Genomic DNA, 7,559 nt, shown 5'->3' with positions numbered 1-7,559 from the left:
GACCCTTAGCCCATTGTCTCTTGTTTAAGGATTCCACAGCACATCTTTGTCCCGATCTTTGTAGATCAGCACTCTTAGGTAGAGAGCAGTGCTGAATCTCTTTGTATTTGTTAGACACCTCCCTCTCTCTGGATGGTGGAGACTTGAGGTTTTTAGAAATCCCTTTGTAGCCGTTTTCTGGAGTTTTAACTTCTCCTCTAAGTTCTTTTGGAAGTTCGGCTGATCAGGCAACAGTACACTTCAACAAAAGTGTGCAGCAAAGAGCCCAGAACTTAAACTGGGCAGAATCCTAAAGGAGCAGTCAGTTACTTTTTCCAGTATTTTTTTTTTTTTTTTATGTTATAAAACATCCATTACACAGACAACTGGTGGCCTGGATGTGTCAGAGAATTTGTACTAAATATAAACGTATAGAAACTAAAGGAACTGTATATGTACAGAGTGTTTATTAGTGTCTTCTGTGTCTAAACACAATGTACAGGATGTTTATAGTTACTGGCGGACCTGGTGGAGGTGGTTGCTAAAGTGCCCTCTAGGGTGGCAAAAATGAGACAAAGTGCCCTATTGGCTGCCTTTCATATGGCAAATAAATAACTGAAGGCCCTCTTGAGTGCCGTTTCTTGTAATACATTATGATGATGTGCCCTCTACAGCAAGAAAATTCCATAATGTGTCTTTAGAAGTGCCCTTAAATCATTACACCATAGGTTTTTATGCGCTAGTGGGGCCCTGTGTCGTGCACTAGGTGCCCTTTTCGTTTTTTCACCCCTGCCCTTCAAAGAGTTTGAGTTTGCCACTGTTTATTGTGTTTATTGTGTCTATAGAGTATCTATAGACTGTTTATAATGTCTATACACTATTTATAGAATGCATATAGTGGGTGGCACAGTGGCTTACTGGTTATCACGCCTCCCAGTGCTGGGATCTTGGGTTCAAATCTTGGGAGGAGTTTTCATGTTCTCTCTGTGTCTGCGTGGGTTTCCTCCAGGGTCTTCGGTTTCCTCCCACAGTCCAAAAACATGGAGGTTGTGTAAAGTTGCATCTCTAATAACTGTCCTGGTGTGAGTGAATGAGTGTGTATGTGAATGAATGCCTGTATGTGTGAATGGTCGTTCCTGGTTGAGAGCACGTTGTGGGGGCGTTTGGCTGCTGCTTCTCGCCAGTGTGTGTGTGTGTGGATTGAGTGTTGGATGGAAATGTGTTGTAAGCAGGGTTGATTGTAAAAACATCCTTGAGTATCTAGAAAGGCACTATATAAGTATCTATAAGGATAGATAAATAAAATAAATAAAGTGTCTTTACATTGTCTACTAAGCTGCTTGTACAGTAATTATAGTGTTTATAAACTGTTCGATAGAGTATCAATAGAGTGTAAATATAGTGTCTATAGAGTGTTTATGCAGTGTGTATAGAGTGTTTGTACAGCTGGATAGTGGTATACAGTATCTATAGAGTGAAGCTGGAGTTATGTTAGTGATGCCGTGGTGTACTGTATCACTAGTAGACGTGCACAGGCGCGCTTACTATGATATTTATATAGAATAACATTAAGAACTCTATAAAATTTTGTACAACACAATTTGTAATATAGACCTTTCTGTAGTGGTAGCTATATGCTGGCTGCAATTACTGTACATTTTACTGCATTTTTAAGACCAGTCATGTAGAAATCCAGACCCACTCCACTATAAGTAGAGCCTGGATTCTTTTATAAAGCATGCCACTGGTCATAATAGCTGTGTACACAATAGGATACAATAGCATGTCTTTTACTAGGCAGAATGAATTCGTGGAGAACAAGCGTATTTACTAAGAATGGCCACAGCTTATATATTTTAGACACTCTGTGTGCCTGTCATATCAGGAGAATGAGGATATTGACGTGAACCATATCAAACAAAATGCATTCTCTGTTGTCCTTGTGGGAGAAGAGAGAGAGAGAGAGAGAGAGAGAGAGAGAGAGAGAGAGAGAGAGAGAGAGAGAGAAAGAGAGAGAACAACATTGGATGACAAATGAAAAATGAATGGTAAAAACAGTGTTAAGGTGATTAAGCACATACAGTTTGGCACCTCTAAATAAAAGATTAAAACCCTGGGATAAAAGAACAAATAAGCCTCTCCTTTGCCTGAAACGCTCTCTCTCTCTCTCTCTCACTTTTGTTTCTCTAAAATTTTTCTTTCAACATTTCGTTCTCTTTTTTTTCCTGTCATTCCCTCTCTATTCTTCTCCCACTTTCTCTGTCACTCTGTCTCCCTTTTTTTCTGTATCTCTATCTCTTTTTATCTCCCATTCTTAACCTGTAGCTGTCTGTTTCTCTCCACCATCTCGTTTCCTCTCTCTCACCCCATTCCCCTTTCTCCCACCCAAAATCACCTACTATTTCATGCCCATGACCACTCAATTTCTCTCTCTCTCTCTCTCTTTCTCTCTCTCTCTCTCTCTCTCTCTCTATCTCTCTCTCTCTCTCTCTCACACACACACACACACACACTCCTTCTTCCTAACCATAACCCTTTTTCTCCCACTCTATTTCTCTACCACTCACTCCCTGCATTTTTCTGCTTTCTTTTTATCACCATGTTTTTCACTTTCAATCTCTCCTTTGCTTCTCCTCTGAATGAAACTCTCTCTCTCTCTCTCTCTCTCTCTCTCTCTCTCTCTCTCTCTCTCTCTCTCTCTCTCTCTCACGATGGCAGGTAGACATTACATGCATCATGAATCTTCCAGATGTTAATCCTTCTACCATGCAGCTCTTGTAACATGCGTTGACAACATCTTTAACTTCAAGAAAATGAGAAACGAAAAAAGATACAGACTCCTGGAATTCCCACAGGAAAAACCACACCATGTATTGATTACAGTGAAGGGTCTAGAATATGCTCAGTGTTGGTGAAGGCTTGCTGTGTGTCTTCATGCCCAGATGTTATTGTTTTTTGATGAATATCACCTTGGAGAAGTTATCAGCAGCTTCCTTGGGTGAGCTTCTCACTGTTAATCCCCTTAAATGTCCAGCACCTGCCTGCAGGTCCTAACTTTTATTACACAGTAAGAATATCTCAGCCAATGTGCACTGTGGTTCCCGCACAATACCTTACAGACGTTAGAGATTGACCACCATTCTTTTATTCCATCTCCCCTCATATATGTTTTCAGTGTTCACCATTGTGTTCTTCTGTCGTTCCCCAACTCCTTTTGTTGTTGACCATTCAGAGATGCTGAAATCTGGGCTCTGGGGTAGCCAGACCTTTGATATTACATAGTTATTTTTTTTTTTACATTTCTTAATATATATCCTTATTTATTTATTTTTACACAGAAGACAGAGTGAAAAGCATGCAGATATACATAAAATATTAGCTTTTTTTTTATTAACACATCATGGAGGCAATCCAAGACGGAAATAAAAAGCATGGGAAAGATCTGAGACCGGTAACAAACAAAACTGAGCAACCAAACCACAGAGGGAGAAGACAAAGCGGAGGAATGGGAGAAAAAGCACAAGGTCAAAAACAAACCTGTTATGCATTGGGGAAACAAAAAAGAACATCAAATCGACATGGTACCATACACTGCTTTAAATACACAGAGTAACAGGTGTCAGTAATCAATACCACTGGGCTTGATCCTAATTGGGTGAGTGGAAACTGCCAGAAGCATTCTGGGAAATGTAGTGCTGAGAGTTATTGGACCCATTGGGAGCAGGAGGCAAGAAATAGATGCGGATTGTTTCAGATTTGAAGCAAGAATAGAGCTTGATTTTCCTCTTGAAATGATGGAAGTTAGATCAATCTGATGAAGAGTTTCGGAGGTCACATGGTTGTTACGAGTTCCTGTTTTTCTATACTTTCAAAGCAATGTGTTAACAGCTGTTATCAAATTTGCTGGGTTTTTTCCCCCCCCAAAGCTTTCCTCTGACCTTCACCCTCTGTATGGAAGCAACTATATCTTGCATCTAATATCCTCAAAAAACGCTGCAGAAAATGAATTACGTAATGAATGTTTTGACAGGAGATGGAATCATTGAAGAGTGGTCTCTGTCTTTTTCACATTCCTGAAACTATTGCATGCAAATAAGCCCCGAATGTAAGGGGTTAATAACTCAGTAGAAGAGAACAAATGAACAGCTTGGAGTACACCCTCTCACGAGTGCTTCATCAGGCAACACGTGTGACTCAAGAATCCTCTCTGTCCTAATTCATACCTCTGTTTTACATAATGTCTAAAAATAGGGTGAAGGTACACCCATATTCAAACACTGCATCTTTACAGCAACACATCAGTCACTGAGGTAACAGCATCCGCATAGTCCTTGGATTTTTCATTTTATATGCGATAACTGCCTCCAATATCAGCTTTAGAAGAACCCCCTGCTCCACCACCACCAACATGTGCTGCACACTCTAATAGCTTTTTACGCTACGCCTATCAAAACTCCCTTAGCAGAGATACTTTCCCTCCCCACAGTGTATTATAGAGCCATAATCCTTCACCTTAAGGCCAGTAAAATCAAGCACAGCCCAGTCATTTAGAAAAAAAAATTAAGTAATATGATAACAGCTCTGCAAAAGCTAATGGAGAAAATGACAAATGTGCTTGTTAAGTGTAAGCTGTCTGACTTTGCTTGGGCTGGGGCACAGATGCCAAAGAAGATGACCCACACTCAGCGGGCTTTTAAAGGGCCCCAGCACTAACACCGCTACTCAGTAAAGTGCTATTCTGTTGGTGGAAGAGGATAAAAGGTAATAGCACTACCCTGCCCACATTATCCTCCGTATCGATCCCTGTACTCCTGCAGCCTTCTAAAGGTGAGCACACAGACACATAATCCAGTTTACAACTTATCAGATGCTGCCAGGATCACACCGCCACATTGCGCTGCCTGCTTTTTGTTGATGGTCCTCAGCTTTGTCCAAAAAGGTTTCGATCTGGTTACTTTAACTCCGAGACAGTACCTCCCAAGACATTTTAATTTCTGCTGTTTTTGTATTGCACCCACACACACACACACACACACACACACACAATTATATATATATATATATATATATATATATATATATATATATATATAAATTAAAACCACCAAATTTCACTCTCATACAATGCTCTCTCATATTGAAGGAATTTTAGGTGGTGGTGGGGTTCTAATATGCTGTTTTCTTTGATTCTATAGCAACATGTGGTTGACACAAATGAAGATGTGCTATAGTGGGCGCTGTCTACAATGTGAGCATGGCATAAAGAGAACATCATTGGGGAAGGGAACACTAGCTCATGTGTCATCGTACATCAGTTCAAAGGCATGTCATTCATGCCCATAGCAGTGGAGAACTTGGGGTTTCAGAAGAGGTGGAACTGAAACGAATAATACCAAATATGGTTGCTTTTTTTTAATTTAAGCAATACATTTCAGATGTTAATGAGCAAAACATTTTTATGGTATACAGTGAATCACCCAAAAGACAACACCTTAACACACTGGGTCCTAAACTGGGGGGAGCTTTTGCAGGAGGGTCACAGTAAGGCAAATGAATAAGGCATATTTGAGCACTGCTAGCACTGTGTGTCAGTGAGTGGTGCACTTATACCCAGCTCTGATACACATCAGACAACTGCCTTTGCTACATACTGATTATTTTTCCTACCGTTTCAAGAATGGTAGCTAAGCTAAGAACAACAATGCTCTCTACAAACTGAAATGTTCTGCATACATTTATCATATGATTATTTGCATATCAATGTTGACACCATCAGCTGTAACAGAAAATGAAACTGACTTCTCCTCATATATCATTGCAGACAAGGAATAGGTTTAAAAATAACAAAGGGATCGGGCCTCAGACATATCAGAAATGGGCAGTTAGAGCTCTCCTTCAGGCTTGTAAAGCTGTCCAATGTCTTTTGTGTTAGCAGCAGTTAGCAGCATAAAAGAAGCAGTGGCTGATTTCTCAGGCTTTGGAGGAAGCATGAGCCGCCTTCACCTTCCATGTTCGGTAGCATTGTGTAATTGGAGGAGATCAAGTAAATGGGTGGAACAGTTAATGACTAAATAAACAACTCTGACCTTGAGCTAGAGGGGTTTTTCTTCAAATAAAGAAACCACACTTCACACAGCCTTAAAATTCATTATTGGTCAAACTGATAAGCGTTATTTATTTATTTATTTATTTTTAAACAGAGCCAACGACTTCTTTTTCATGATAACTTGTGTATAATTTCCATTTAATATTCAGAGCCATATTAGCATTCATTTTTCATTGCTTATCTGCCATATTCTGACTGGTGTTCTCATCAGATGGGATTATGAGGGAGAGTTTGCAGAGCGGAGAAGAACAGAGGGAGGGAGCACAAACTATTGTGTGTGTTGGATCATCAGAGAGAGAGAGAGAGAGAGAGAGAGAGAGAGAGAGAGAGAGAGAGAGAGAGAGAGAGAGAGGGAGAGCGAGAGAGAGAAAACAGAGATCAAAATCTCAGTCCCATACTATTGCCTCATCTTCCCTTCCCACAAATACACACACACACACTTTGATCCTTCATACTTGATAACACACAGAAAGTATTTGTTCTGTGATGGATGAACTATTACCAAGAGCACTTCCAACATCCAGACAGTGCACTGTGCAATATGCAGATAGAAGTCTTTTCTATTTTCCTCACAATTTGCCAAATAATTGAACAACAGCTTCCTCAGCTCTATATAAAGAGAATAACATGGGGAAAAAGAGTGAATGTAATTAAGTAAAAAAAAAAAAAAATCTTTCCCTTGAAAAATTGTGTTATTACCTGCTTATTAATCATGAGAATTTCAGTTAGAATAGAAGAGGAGAGTGGGGCTCAAAGCAATATGGGCTAAGAGGATCTTCTACAAAGTTAAACAGTTCTTAGTAGACTGTGCTCTCAGTATGTTATTATATCACCATAGCAACACTGTATATAAATATTGACTGCAGACAGATTCAAGATTTCCTCAGAATCCCCCACAAAATTTTGCATCATAGAAGTAACGTTTAATCATCCACACTATTCTGATTACTAATGCTGTATATAAGTCATATTCACACCTATTATATTTTATCACCTTCTTGTGAACCTTAAAATATAGCAGCATTATTTTGAAGCATGTCAACTACTCACAGTCAGCCTTGAATGTGGCCTCCAAAAGAAGGGTTTGATTTAACACACTGTTACAACTAAGCCTGTCTAACTCCTCCTTGTCATCTTGGCTGATCTCGTTAGGGGCCGCAACCGTGAATAATTGCAAGTCTGAATATTTGGCTAGCCACTGGTTTTATGCTGGATAGCCTTCCTGACACCACCTTCCTATTCGTCCAGGTTAGGCACTGGCTTTATGAGCACACTGGCACATGCAACTAAGCCTCAAACTAATCAAAGAAAAAAGCCTATATCCTCCCATTTCAAGAAATTGAAAACTCTATATCTTAGAAATTGTTTATGCATGGACTCATCTAAAAATTGTCTGCCATTTATATGATGTAATTTTAAACAATGTTATGTTCAGTTCATGATAATCCAGTTCATGAACTCTGTTTATGTAAGC

This window comes from Hoplias malabaricus, chromosome 7 (assembly GCF_029633855.1).
Source record: "Hoplias malabaricus isolate fHopMal1 chromosome 7, fHopMal1.hap1, whole genome shotgun sequence".
NCBI lineage: Eukaryota > Metazoa > Chordata > Actinopteri > Characiformes > Erythrinidae > Hoplias > Hoplias malabaricus.
This window is presented reverse-complemented; position numbering follows the sequence as displayed.